Raw genomic sequence first — 15,482 nt, 5'->3', positions numbered from 1 at the left:
TTTGATACCTAAGATGAGAATCTAAATTACAACTTGACACATGACTAATACAGATTTTTTTTTAGTTTTGCACTGGAGATGCTCTTAAAATGAGATATCTCAAAAGGACACTCTAGAGATAGGTAAACAAACAACTTTAAAGATTTACATAGGAACTACAAAAAGAATAGAGGATCTCTATATTGCCACGTGGAATGAGAATCTATGAGATTTGACGTATAGGACTAATGGAGTATCTTTTGAGTTTTACATTAGAGATTATCTTAATCAAATCCTAATAAAAATGGATTCTTTTGTAGTTGTAGCTTTCCTATATATATATGAATATCCCAAAGTCATTTTCACTATATACTGTGGAAGAGACAGGTTATAAACGTATCGACTTTCACCTTTTGTCACTTTCTCTTATTCAATGGAGCGCAACACCCGTGTAACTGCAATCACAACTTTGTTGGTCATCTCGATGCTTCTTCTTTTGACTACCAATGGTTTGTTTAACTCTCCAACTTTCTTGCATATTGATCTCCTAAGTAATTGACTATCGTCTACAAATCCTGCATTTAAGCTAAATGGTTTTTGGTATTTTATGGTTTAATTTATGTTAGAGAAATGTGAGGATGCAATCCCACATATCATATTTTTCTACATTAGAGATCTTAGGTTCAAATCCTTTTACTTTCTCTTTTGTTTTCAGGGGAATTTGAACTCCTCACTAATGTTCAACAATGTTTACCTCCTGTTTATGTCCTTCTGTTTGTGTCCATTTAACTTGGTTTTCACATACAAAACAGGATGAAAATGTTAAATGTTATTTTTCATACTTCCATTTGTTCAAATCTTGTTTTCTTTTTTTTTTTTTGGTCTATTTTCTACGGTTGTTTGTTTTTTAATATTTTATTTTCTCTATGATTATCATCTTTTTTTCTTTTTCTTGAATCTATGATTATCATCGTAATTTGTTTAACTTCATGAATTGTTCGAAACTACATCATGAATTGAAAAGGGGTATAACTATCATCATCAAAGACTTCTTGGGTCGTAAAGACCGTTAAAACTATCGTAGGGGTCTGAAAGTCATTTCGACCTTTACTTTTATATTAGTATTTAACACATTTCAATAAATGAATAATTCAACCTCTATCGTGAATTAAATTTGTGACCTCCAGATTTTCAAAGTAGATGCAGAACTCACTAACCAAATAGTTGTGGACATTCGAGTGAAGTGTAGGGACTAACAAAATATTATGAAGAATGATTTTCAAGATGGAAAGATTTGAAATACCCATCGGCCTTTAAAGAAAAATTAAATTATTTCTTCCGAAATTAACACATATAGTGAAGCAACTTCATACTAGAAATTGCCTCCTCCAAACCTAGTCTTATGAAAAGATTTTTTTTCTTATTATTATAACTTATCATGAACTTTGTCTTACCTAAATCCCCCTTCATCTAATTTACATCCATAATACCATATATTATATAATGTATTAGTGTTGATAATTTATCTTTTATTGATTATTGTGCTCTCAAATTGCAATTTTTTAAGTTTGTGTATATAACTTTTGCACAAAATCCTCGATCCGCCGCTAGTTTTGATCTTAATCCTTGATCCGTCGCTGGTTTTGATATAAATCCTTGATCTGCCGCTGGTTTTGATATAAATCTTGGATCCATCACTGGTTTTGATCTAAACCATACTTGTTAAATTTTGTAAAAGAATAAATAAAACATATGTTTCATAATTTATCTAATCATATTTCAAAATTAATTACATTAAATTTAGGCATTTAATATATTTGCAGAAAAGATGGGGTTCAAATTGGTAGAAGCAAAGCAATGTAGGCATGCAAGCAAGAGGTTTGTAGGAGTTTGTGACGTAACAGAAAATTGTGCGTCTATTTGCGAAATTGAGGGGTTTTCAACTGGAAAGTGTGAAGGACGTCGTCGTCCAAAATGCATGTGTTATTCATGCTGCCCTACAGTAGAATTGCAAAATTAAAGACATACAGTAAAAAGTAGCAAATATGTGGTACATGTATAGTGGGTTAATATATGTTTTATGTAAGAACAAAATAAATTTTCAATGAATTAGAATTGGCATGTTTTTCCATCCATCGGTGCAATTGAACATTTCTCCCCCTTTAACTATTTTACAACTGTCTTATCTTTCTCGAATTTCTCACATGTGTTATAACTAAGCGACTCAACCGAGTAAACGTTCCGAATTCTCCCTCGCGTGCGCGGTGCCTGCTGATCTTAGAAGTGGATTCTAGTTGGGTGGGTTCTCCCTCTTAAGTTACAAGTGGTGATGATCTCTAGAAGATCTCCCTCTTCTCTAGACGAGTGTTAACACTCGGGTTTACACGTGTAATAGAAGATGAAGAGATCGTCTGAGAGAAGCAAAAAGGGAAGTCTTATCATCTTCTTTAAAGTGTTCTCATGTCCTTTTCTGCTTCTCATTATCATCACTGCCTGGAGAGAGAGCTTCTCTATCTTCTTCAACTACCTCTACTTTCTCCTTTTCATGTCGACCAACCCTTCTTCCTAAACCTTGATGACCTATCCCATAAGATGTCTATCCAACTCAGTCTTACAGAAGGAGGTAACCTCACAATTTGCTATCCCAAACCCTCTGAAAACAAAGAGCTTTTAGAGATTTCTTCAGGGTTCTTAGCTAGACTTTATTGTAAATACGACTATGGGATTGGCTTCATTAGGAAGCACTTGTCAGGTCAAAGTCGTTTTTTCAGAGAGTGCAGGATCAGTCCTTCTGCCACTGGATTCAATCACTTTCTTATTAAACCTCGTAACCTCACAGCCCTTAATGAGATTCACCAAGGTAGACCTTGGATTATTAGAGGTTTCCTGGTAGTGATGCTGGAGGTCGATTTTCCACTTGGTGAGGTGATCCCTCAGCTGATGCTAGAACCCATGTGGTGTAGTTTTTCGGGGCTTCCCTCTTCGATCCAAAATAGACAGGATCTAGATATCATATTTGCATGCATGGGATACATCATCCAGATTCAGCCTAGGAACTTTAGCACAGTCACCAACTCCACTATCAGGATTCAGTTCATGTATGACGTTAGGACCCCATTATTGGCAAAGCTCAATTCCATTTTCACTGATAGAGGTAAACCTGTTAATTTTAGCTACTACAAGTTTCCTAAAGCTATTTGTCACAAGTGTAGGATAGTTGAACACTCGTCCAACCCCTGTGTCAAGCCTCAACTGCATGTGTTTGGCTCTCCTATGAAGACTCAGCCCTCTGTCCCGAACCCTATTGATCCTTGGGCTCTTTCTGTTGTCCCTTCTGTTAATATGAATGATATGAATGGTCTTCCTATCCCCCTCACGAGATATTTCAAGGGAAAGGTAAAAGAAAGGATCTTGACGTACTAATGGAGGTCAAGATAGAAGATGATGTCCGTAGGAAATCCAACCTCAGGAAAGCACAGGTTTTTGGTAAGGGTAAGGAGGATTCTTTGATAGAGAATCCAGTGGGTTGGTATTCAGGAAATTCCTCGTCGTCGTCTTTTCACTCTTCTTCCATTCCTCCTAGCTGGTTTTCCCCACCAATGGAATCCATCGACAGTTCAGAAGAAAAACGCAGGCACCTCTTTGCTGATTCAATGCTGGCGTCTCCTGATCCTTCTTCAGAGGCTAGGGAGGAGGGCGATAAGGAATAGTTTACCTGGTTGATGTTCATCTTTTGTTTGGTGTGTTCTTAGTCTTTTGTTCAGGAATTAATATCATGATTAGTGAAGTTTGTTTTTTGTTTCTCCTTTGGTAGTTTTGTTCATCACATCGTTAATATGTTTGATGTGAGTGGTTAATTCCCTGATCTAATCAGGTTGAAACTTGAATATTTTGTGATCTAAGAAGTTTAGTAGTTAATTAGTCTAATTATTTGCATCTTGTTTTAAGTTATATGTGTTTCGGATTTGGTTTTAGAATATTACTGTTGTCATTTGGTTCTACTTGGTTATTTAGGGATTAGTTGAATTAATCTTTACCTTTCAGTCGTAAAAAGAGAGTGCCTTTAGAGTAAGTTGAGGCTCAGACCTTCTTCGAGTAGGGTTGTGCAGGAGGAGTGCCTTTAGACTAGACGTGAGGGTAGGGCCACCTGCTAGGGGTGCCTGTATACCTCTCGACCACATGACTAATCCTCATAACCCCTGCCCAACTATACTTAGCTGGAATGTGCGAGGGCTAGGGCAGTACATAAAGAAAAAACATCTTTTAACTTTAATCACGAGGCACAACCCCGATTTTATTTTCTTAGCAGAAACTAAGAACAGAGCTAATATTATCAACAAGAGCATTAAAATTCATAAGCACTATAGTAGTCACTTCGTAGAACCGATTAATAAAGCCGGTGGTCTTGTTCTGTACTGGAAGCACCACCTAAATACTTCTATCTTGCATTCGGATAATAATATGATTCACGTCAAAATCTTTAATCCTAATTCCAATAACCATTATTTTATCACGGGCTTTTATGGTTGCCCGTATCATAAGAATAAGCTTAAACCATGGAAAAACCTGAAGACCCTAGAGGTAGATGCAGAAATGCCTTGGCTGGTCATAGGAGACCTCAATAACATATTAGATATGCAAGAGAAGCAGGGTGGTTCACAGGCATCAGACTCCCATATGTCGAGTATTCTATCTATCATTAGTCAGTTGGAGTTGATGGATTTGGGTTATCAGGGAAATCCGTACACCTGGAATAATAAGCAATATGGAGAGAATCTGATTCAAGAGAGACTAGATAGAGCCCTATCTAATCTTAATTGGATGACGTCATACCAGTGCTGTAGATTAACGCACCTAGACTCAGTTGGATCAGATCACCTTCCTATCATGTTGGGGGAGAATAATAACATTAATAATAAGCCTAAGCCGTTCAAATTCTTGAGAACTTGGATGAACCACCCGGATTGCCATGACTTCATAGCGGACAAATGGAATTCAACCACGAATATTCAAGGAGAGCTAAAGAAGTTAAGTAGACATCTTACTCACTGGAATAAACAAGTGTTTGGTAACATTGAGAGAAATATCAAAACCATCACAGAGAGTATTCAGAATAATAGCAATAAAGATGAGCTAGCGAAGCTGTATGAGCAATTAGGGCAATTGTACCTGCGTCAAGAGAGTCTCTGGAAAGAAAAATCAAGAAATAATTTCCTTTCGGTAGGGGATAAAAACACTAAATACTTTCATTCTCAGGCCATTCAGAGAAATCGTAACAACAAAATCAGGGCAATTAAAGATAATAATGGAGAATGGCAAGAAGATATTAATAGCATCAACTCCATATTCACATCTCATCTCATGCATATTAATACCACGGAGAATACTTTTATCGCTCCGGAAATTCTTAATCTCTTTCAGCCTTCAATTTCGCCTCAGCAAAATTATAAGCTTAGCGCTATACCGGAAGAAGATGAGATCAATAAGGTCATTTCTGGTCTCAAAAAGGAAGCAGCCCCGGGCCCGGATGGATACCCTCCTTTCTTCTTTCAGGCTAACTGGGACACTGTTAGTACCGATATTCATTCTCTTGTTCATCAGTTTTTTACTGACGCGACACTTCCGAATGAAGCTAACCACACTCATATTTGTCTTATTCCTAAAACCGCTTCTCCACAGACTCCAGCAGACTATAGACCTATTAGTCTCCTCAACACAACCTACAAAATCATCACAAAAATCTTAGCGGATAGCTTCAAAGACACCCTTAAAGACATTATATCTCCGTTTCAAGCAGCTTATATCCCGGGTAGACAAATTTCGGACAATATTATCATAGGCCAGGAGATCATCCACTCGATGAAAAAGTTGAAAGGAGCAACAGGATATTTTGGGTTGAAGCTTGATATGTCAAAAGCTTTTGACAGGATTGAGTGGAATTTTATTACGAGCATCTTGAGGAAATTAGGGTACTCGGAGCATTGGATAAAGATGATTGACAGTTGTCTATCTACTTCATCTATGGCTGTCCTCATTAATGGTCGCCCGGGCCCAACATTCCATCCGTCCAGAGGCATTAGACAAGGAGATCCTCTCTCGCCTTTTCTCTTTACATTAGCTATGGAAGGCTTGAGCAGAATGTTAGTAGCAGATAGGGACTCTGAGACCTTCATAGAATTCCCTTCTAATCACCCGGACCTCACCATCGCACATCTCCTGTTTGCGGATGACTCCATTATCTTTGGTCGAAGCTCCATCGACAACATTCACATTCTCAAGACCATCCTTTAAATCTTTTGTGCGTCAACGGGTCAGATGATTAACTATAAGAAGTCTAAAATTTTTTACTCTAAAAACTCACATCCCAGATTAAAGCGACTTATAATGCGCTTGTTAAAAGTTAGAAATGCATCTACTTCGGAGAAATATCTGGGGGCGCAGCTTTTCATTGGTGCTAACAAAACTAATGCGTTTAAGGATATTCTTCAACAGATCCGGAAAAAACTAGAGAGTTGGAATCACTCATTCCTCTCTCAAGCTGGGCGCACTATCGTTATAGCGACGATAGCTGTTGCTGTACCCCGATACCAAATGCAATGCTTCGCCATACCTAAAGGTGTAAGCAAACGCATTATGACTTTACAAAAGTCGTTCTGGTGGGGTAAGTCCAGAGGCATTTGCATGAAAGCGTGGTCATCCATTTGTCATCCCAAAGCACTGGGAGGGCTGGGAATTCATCTTCCCGAGCTTGATAACAAAGCTATGCTAAGTAAACTAGCTTGGAGGGTAAAGGCTGAGCCTAATGCGATGTGGGTGCGGTTCTTAAAAGCAAAGTATTTTCCACTTACATATACACCGGGCCCAGTCAAACCCAACCACTCTTGGACTTGGAATACAATTAGGAAGCACATGTATCATATAGAGGACTTTCTGACCTGTGAGGTTCATAATGGTAATAATATTAATATTTGGAAAGATAGTTGGATTCCGGAGATTAATACCCCCCTGAATCCTAGCAATGAAGCTAATATAACTAGGGTAGCACAGCTCATTCATAATAATGATTGGAATGAGGAGGTTCTTTCCAGACTCTTCGATTCCCAGACTCAAAACTTAATTAAAGCAATACCTATAGATGCAGAAGGGGAAGACTTGAGGAAATGGAAGCTTAATAAATCGGGTAGATTTACGGTCAACTCTATGTATAGATACCTGTCCACCAGTATGAATTCTCCTCCTCTCCTCAACCCAAACTGGAAATTCATCTGGAAGCTACCGACTATCCCGAGAATCCAAACTTTTATATGGAAAATTTGTACTAAAACCCTTCCAGTTAGGAAAAGAATAGGAAAATTTATAGATGGTAATCTGAACTGCCCCAATTGTGTGGAAATTGAATCTATTGAGCATGCTCTCTTACACTGTCCTTTAGCTAAAAATATATGGTTCTATTTTAACATCATCTCTGAAAATATCATTAATGTGGCGGATTGGATCTTTTCTTGGGAGCACACACCCCCTCTTAACGACCGGAATAACCAGAACCTTTTAGCTTCGATCCTTTGGATCATTTGGAAAATTAGATGTGATCATTGTTTTCAACATGAAATAAATGATCTCTCTCATATTATTAAGATGATTCAAAACTTCTCTAGAAATGACCCCATGAATGTTAATAAGAATAAACCAGAGGAAACTAAATGGATTCCACCAAAACAAGGTTGGTTGAAAATAAACGTAGATGCGTCGTTTTTGAATGTTCATGAAATAACTGGTACGAGTCTGATTATTCATGACTCAGACTCTAAATTCATAGAAGCTCACACTTCCATTGCGAGGAGCAGAAACAGCGAAGAAGGTGAGGCTATAGCTATACTGAATGGCCTGGTTTGGGCGGTTGAACATAACTATAAACATATTATCATTGAAAGTGATAATATCAATATCATCCAGAACATCAAAAACAGTAAACATGTAGTGCAATGGCAATCTTGCATTCACATTCAGAAAATTAATGAAATCAAACGTAAGATAGATAGGGTCACATTCAATTTCTCTTGCAGGAAATTTAATGCTGCGGCGGATAAGCTCGCTAAGAGGGCTCGAAAGAAGCATAAATCATAATCTTGGAGTAGAATTCCGTATTTTATTTCGAAGTTGTATTGTAATGACACTCTTATTACTTAATAACAGTATACTTTTTAACAAAAAAAAATGAGATTATAAAAAAAAATTTAAGTTGGAAGTGAGTAGATTCTTAAGTACATCATTTACAAGAAATCACCAAAAAGGATTGATCTCAGCATGATGATGTGGGGGGCGTTGATTTTTGGGTCATTTCCCTAATGGCCCCCAACTTTGTGACCAGCTTCCCGCCTGGCCCCCTACTTTACGATAAATACCCATATGTCCCCCTATTACCGTTAACTTTAACTTTCCGTCACTCTCTCTTCTCCATCTCTTTTTCTCTCTCTGCCATGTCACGCCACCTCATCTGTTAGGCCACCTCATCACCTTCTCCGATAGAGGTCGCCGGCCGGCCAAATTTCCGGCCGGCGACCTTTAAACTAAAAAAAAAAAAAATTTATCTCTCTTCTCTCTCTCTCTCTCTCTCTCTAAGAACTCCGGCGAAGGGTTCCTTCGCCGGAGTTCTTAGAGAGAGAGAGAGAGGAGAGAAATATTTTTTTTTTTATTTTTTTTTTTAGTTTGAAGGTCGCCGGCCAGAAATTTGGCCTGCCGACGACCTCTATCGGAGAAGGTGATGAGGTGGCATAACAAATGATGTGGCGTGACATGGCAGAGAGAGAAAAAGAGATGGAGGAGAGAGAGTGACGGAAAGTTAAAGTTAACGGAAATAGGGGGCCATATGGGTATTTCTCGTAAAGTAGGGGGCCAGGCGGGAAGCTGGTCCCAAAGTTGGGGGCCACTAGGGAAATAACCCTTGATTTTTTGACTTCCCATTATGGTACTTCAAATTTAAAGGACCACCACAAAATCTACTATATAAAATCAAATTTTGGCGCTCAGCCTCTCATTTGAAATCCCTAAAATAAAAAAATGGAAGTTCTGAAAAAAAGATGAATGGTTGCGGTTCGAGGAAGGAAGATGAAAGAAATTCACGATCAAACATCGGACTAGACAAAAACAATGTCTAGAATGTTTAAAGCGGACCCTTAGCTGAGTTTTTTCCTCAGTTTTGGGGGACCTAAAGACGTCAATATAAGGACATCTGATGATCGTTGATTTTCTTGTCAAACTCGTGAATTCAGGCACAAAGTTTGCTTAAGTCCGATTCTGAATTATTCAGTTGTGGGTGATTTTATAGGCCCCCCGTTCTTGTTAAAAGGCCCCCCATGGTTTCATTGACTTACTAAAAGACCTTTGACTTAGCTTGGTTAAAGGACCCCCTCCTTGAATGGGTGAAACAAACCCCCTTTAAAGATGTATTTCACCCACATTAGGAATTTAGTTGTGAAAATGATAAATCATCCTAAAACCCAAATCCCTAGACATTCCTCTCTTATATTCTTCTTCCCTCTTCTTCCACCGGAATTGTCAACATCACCGGCAACCATTATCAACGGGGAAAGTTCATCGCAGTTGTGCAACAATCTCACATTGTTGTTGCACTCATATCTGAAGCTACGATGTATATTCATTGTTGAATACCACCATGGATGAACCAAGTTCCAAAAATTTTGGAGAAACATTAAAGGATCCTTAATCATCAGTTTCTGGACAAAATTCAGTCTCCCAAGAGGTATATGAACATATCCTAACACATTTTTTCATGTTATATGATTTATTCGTTGGTTGTAAGGGTGGGAATGTTGCCCGCGAGTCTGAAACCGCCCATGGGTACCCGAGCCCATAACTGACCACGGCCACCCGCTACCCGTTGCGGGTAGATCCAGCCCGGCCCGATAAAATTTGGTGGGCGGGCATGGGTAAAACCCCTTGCCCGACCTCCCGCCCACACCCGAGTGCGATAGGGCAAACCCGATTGGTGCCTATATATACCCGCCCATTTGTGGTCCATTAGGAAGCCTAAAAGAATAAATTCACTTCAAATCTTCAATAAGGTGGAGAGAACGTATGCCGTTAGATGAGAGATCTCTAAGATATCACTCATCCGTTAGATCTAGGGTTAATAACTCCACCACTACCCTATTATATATACCCCGCGTTCCCCCTAAACTTCTGCCTTTTCCACTTCTTTTTCTGTCGTTCCGGTACTCTGCTAGTGTTTCTCTTTCTTTCATTTCTTTCTCTCTAATTAATCTTTCTTTCTTTATCTCATTCCTCTATGAGTTTCTGATTATCTATACAAGATCTATAACTAAGACCAATACAAATCTGTAAACAAAACCAAATACAAGCATATATATATAACATTAACAATCTACTGAAATATGAAAGAAGAAATGAAGTGATTCCCTAAACAAACAAATAAAAAAATGATTTAGACTTGGATGAAGAACTATGGCCGATACCCGAGCCGCCCGTTACCCGACAACCCGACTCCTTTAGCGGGTGTGGGGCAGGCTTTGGGCATAGGAAAATTAAAAATTACCCGCCCGATCTACCCGACTACCCTAATAGCCAAAGAGAAGATCTACCCGACTCGCCCGAGTCCGAAGTGTTTTTACCCGTGGGCGCCCATACCCGCCCGATTCCCACCCCTAGTTGGTTGTATGAAAAATTTTTGAGTGTTAAACACGAAGGGTTTTTTCGGTCTGGTCCCACCGATAGGTGTTATATCATTTTGGTTCGAGGTAGCTGAAATCTAAATTTCACAGCCATATAATGTTACTGTACAACATTACGGCGGGACGACACCATTAGGTGTGACCAATCTACGGGGGCCTCGGGCCGTAAAAGTAGCATATATCGATTATGAGCCGCCGTTTTGACAAAAATTATCTTTTTCTTGTAGGACTTTTCTGCTGTGGCTGCTTCTCAACTACCATCTCAAATTACTACAGACACTTGGGATTTTGGAAGTATTAATACACAAGAAAGGTGCCATGATGCAGCCAAAGAAAACGAAGCATCATCAGAATTTGGAAACCTTAAAATTAGAGATCGTGAATGTGGAGAAGAAGAACCCAACCTTGAAGTTCTAGATAAGAAAGAAGAAAATAAACCATATGAAGGTTTTGTCAGCATTGATGTAGTGAGTATTTTCAAACTGAACAAGTGTTTGAAACGAGAGACGAGTTAGTTAAATGGGCAAAGGAAATTGGTGGAAAAAACAAGATGGTTGTTATGATTGGTAAGTCGGCTGCACGGATACGTTGTAAAAAACCGAAGATGGAACTACGATGTGAAAGAAGTGGAGAGTATCGTTCAGATCTTAAGGCAAAAATAATTCCCAAAACAAAAGAACCGTCCACCAAAAGGAGAAAACGAGTAATAAGAAATGCAATTGTCCTTTCAAGTTACGAGGAATACCGATAGATGGAGACATGTGGAAGGTGGAAGTTGTGTGTGGGATCCATAATCATCAACTTGCAGCGACCTTAATTGGGCATGCATATGTCACCTGCTGAGATGAACCTGCTTTAGTCGTCTAGTCGTCAAACCTTTGCTTCTTCCTAACTTCCTCCTTCCTCTTTCTCGCACTTACAGCTTGTGCGACACGTTTAGGCATGACTAAAGGTAACAATAGGATATATAAATAAAGTCAAACAACATGGAAAAAATGATATTAAGAAGCTACTTATGTAAAACGGTGGGTTAGGGCCGAATTATGAGCACACAATGGCTCGAGGCCACCGAAATATTGCACAGTAAGTACTGTGCAATATTTCGGTGGGTGAAGACCGAATTTTTGCATTTAACGGCTCGCATCCACCGAATAATTGCACAGTACTTACTGTGCAATTATTTCGGTGGGTGAAGACCGAATTTTTGACATTTAACGGCTCACACCCACCGAGTAATTGCACAGTACTTACTGTGCAAATTTTCGTGGGTGAAGACCGAATTTTTGACATTTAACGGCTCGCACCCACCGAATAATTGCACAGTACCTACTGTGCAAATTTTTGGTGGGTTCGAGCCGTTGATATTGCACAGTACTACTGCCACCTTTGTGACAACCAAATACGGTGGGCTCGAGCCATTAATGGCACAAATAACGGTTCGAACCCACCGTATTGATATCCAAGAACCCTAGCGGTTTGGTGCGACCTATGATGACCTTCAAACAATAAATTTACTAACTCTAATGAATTTCACACACTAAATTGAACAAAAATCATGAATATCATAACAACACACATCATAAAATAAAAAACAACTAAATAAAATCATAAAAAGGTTAGATTGAATGGTTTACCTGAAAAATTTGGGGGTTTTCTATCTCTCTCTCTTTTCTCCCACTACCAGACGCAATGAACTACAAATTAGGTCTGAAATTTGTTGGCTTCTGTTGCAAATCTATCTATCCAAGTGTTTAAGCCATTAATTTCAAAAGTCAAACAAATTATCACCTAGGAATTTTCTTGGTTTGATTTACAAAGAGATACAGGGATAGAGAGAGAGAGAGATACAAGGAGAGAGAGAGAGAGAGAGAGAGAGAGAGAGAGAGATATATACTAACCGAGAGAGAAGAAATCGAGAAAGAGAGAGACAGTGTTGTGTTTGGGTGATTTGAGAGAGAGCGAGAGAGAGAGTGAGAGAGAGAAAGAGAGAGAGAAAGAGAGATTTTCTTTGTTTCAGTTTAGTGTAAAAATGAAAGGGAAGGAGAAGGTCAATTGGTTTTAGGGTCTATTCTGTTCTTGGGGTTAAGTTCGACCTAACGGCGTTAACTTTGCCGTTAGGTCAAATATAGATGAAGGAGGTGCTCATTTGTAGAGGGGGCCCTATAACCAAATTTCTTAATATGAGGGGCGCTTTTAGCGAGGAGGCCTTTTAACAAAAGTGGGGGCCTGATGTGACACTAAAATGTCACATTTGGAGAGCCTAACTTAAACAAGTTAGTCCTTTTCGAGTGTTATCAATAACATTTTATGTGTTTTTCATGTTAGGTACTTATTTTGGAGTTAAGCATGTGATTCGGAATAAAATGAGCGAATTATCACTATCATTTCATGTGCCGAAAATGAGAGAAAAAGACTTCAAGCAAATCAAATGACAAGTATAGTCAATGACGAGTCTGACGGTGAAAACGGTATTCAATTCGGAGTTTGGACGGGGAAGATATAGAAGAAAGAAGTCCGAGGGTATTCTAGTCCTTTGTGAGAATTTGAAGATGTAGAGACAAGAATGGAGGCACCTCTTGGTTTCCAAACCAAGCCCAAAGCCCACACAAGCCCAAAGAAGAATGACAATGAAGAATTATATGAGCACCCTCTCTTTATGGATCCAAGTCAACATAGTCTAAAGAAGTTGACTAAGTCAAGGGACCTTAGGGTTTGAGTAGTAAACACAAGTTAGTGTTTACTATTCATCATCTTCTACCTTGGAAAAAGAGGCAAGAAAGGGAAGAGAGAAGGGGGCTAGAGAGGGGTTCTAGGGTTTCTTATTCTTGGAGTTGGAAGCTTGATAGAGAGAGAAAAACAAGAGAGAGAGGAGGAGCCGGCCAAGCTTGGCCGGCCTTCATCAAGGCCGGCCAAGTCGCAGCAGCAACTCAGGATGGCAGCCGGCACGGGACTGCAAGCATGGAAGGAGCAGCTTCCTCAAGCTCGGGACGCTGCTGCAGGCGCGAGCTGCAGCAGCTGCTGTGCGCGAACAGCACGATCCAGGAGCAGCAGATACCGGATAATGAGGAAGCTTCCACAGCAGCAAGGACGCGTCCACGGGAAGCTTCACATGCTCCGGGACGCATCTGCAGGCGCGTACAAGGCCGGACAGCACCTCATTTGCCCGGATCTCACCAGTTGGTCGGATTTCTTCTTGTCTTTGGCCGGAGTTTTCTAGGGTTTCCGGCCACCTTCTTGGCCAGAAACCTTAGGGCTTTTGCTCCCCATCATCTTGGCTAGCTTCCCATGTAGTTTGATTTGATTTTGGACAAGAAATTTCTAGAGAGAGAAAGCTAGGGTTAGCTTTAATGGAGGTTGTGTTCTAAATGGAGAAGATGATAGTGGTCGCTATAGGGAACCCAGAATTTGCTAAGGGGAGATCGGCTGAATCTTAAAGACTCATATTTTCCGACTATCTTAGCCTCGAACCACATCGAAAAAGGGGGATTCTCTCAACATTTTCTTTCCATTTCTTATTCAATCACCATGTTAGCTAACTTTAGTGTGTCGATTATAAGAGATGAAATGTGATGACTTTGTGATTATGTTTAATATGATTTGATGTTTTGATTACAAATTGATGTTCATTCATTTCGATTATCGTTTCGATCGTATTTTTATGTGTCTTGTCAAGCACTTCGCAGAGTTAATAGACGAAACGAAGTATTCGATTTCGATCGTAGTCTAAGTCATAATTTCATTTGTCTTGTCATGCACTTCACATAGTTAGGTGACTAGACAACACCCTCGATGACTCGGGTTTAACCGATTATGATGTTTGTTTACATTATTCCCTCTTAAATCAATCTTTAAACTCCCCATTTACCCTTGTCCTTTCCTTTTTAGTCTAAGTTAGCTAGTGATACCTAGGATGACCATGGGTGAATATCGACGGATGTATGGAGTCGGTCAGACTCGTCATGAATATGGTTTTAGAGATTATGAGCATGAGGGTAATCAACCCCGTAAGAGTCTTCGAGACTATCGACAAGAATTTGGGATGACCACACCTTCATGTATGAATTTGTCATTTGATGAGGACCGTAGTTCTATTAGTATTGATCGACCACGTCGAAGTCTTCGTGACTATCGACAAGCATATATGAACGGTTCACTTAGTGATGACAATTTTCGACTCGATGATTCCACTCAAGGAGTCGAGTCTATGTATATACATGAAGGTAGTGAAGAAAGGACCTTGGAGACCATTAACCCGGTTTGTGCTATTTGTGCGAGCTTAGACCATTTGACCGAGTATTGTCCCATGATTCGTGTTCCGTGAGAGTCTTCGTCTAGTTATACTCATGTGCCTTATTACGAGGAGATGACTGAAGACACTCTTTAAGCAATTTTAGAGTACCAAACTAGATTTTATCGAGATATAACGGAGATCACAAAACGGCTTCTCAAAATTGTTGATAGACTTGAGTCAGAGCCTATCGTCGACGAGGAAGGGGTTTGTGCACCCCAAACTCAAGAAGAGACTATGAATGATGGTGAGGGTAATACACCTAACTCTAGTCTTAAGTTAAATGTCGAAGAAGCTCTTGACAGACATTATGAACATGAATTGACCGATGACCCTCATTGCTCACTCCCTCGACCATTGTCATCTCACCATGATTCGACTACATTAGATTTTGAGGTTCAGGATGATAGCTCTACGAGCAAACTTGGGAATCACACAATCTTGAACTTTCCAATCTATAGCACTTGTGATTATCTGGATGGGTTATGTAGAATGGAAGGTGTTAT

The 15,482-nt window shown here is 39.5% G+C and overlaps 1 long non-coding RNA gene across 1 annotated transcript; it reads left to right on the top strand.

The window, feature by feature from the left end:
• The first annotated feature begins 316 nt into the window (after positions 1–316).
• On the top strand, positions 317–2,110 carry LOC147548527 (uncharacterized). Its single transcript, XR_015238158.1, has 2 exons — positions 317–488; positions 1,803–2,110. It is a non-coding gene; the product is annotated as an uncharacterized LOC147548527 (long non-coding RNA).
• Positions 2,111–15,482: the final 13,372 nt, after the last annotated feature.

This window comes from Eschscholzia californica, unplaced genomic scaffold, assembly GCF_041429995.1.
Source record: "Eschscholzia californica isolate CP2 unplaced genomic scaffold, dmEscCali1.0.p SCAF_3, whole genome shotgun sequence".
Classification (NCBI taxonomy): domain Eukaryota; kingdom Viridiplantae; phylum Streptophyta; class Magnoliopsida; order Ranunculales; family Papaveraceae; genus Eschscholzia; species Eschscholzia californica.
The sequence above is the reverse complement of the archived record's forward strand: the minus strand, read 5'-3'. Positions and strand labels throughout refer to the sequence as shown.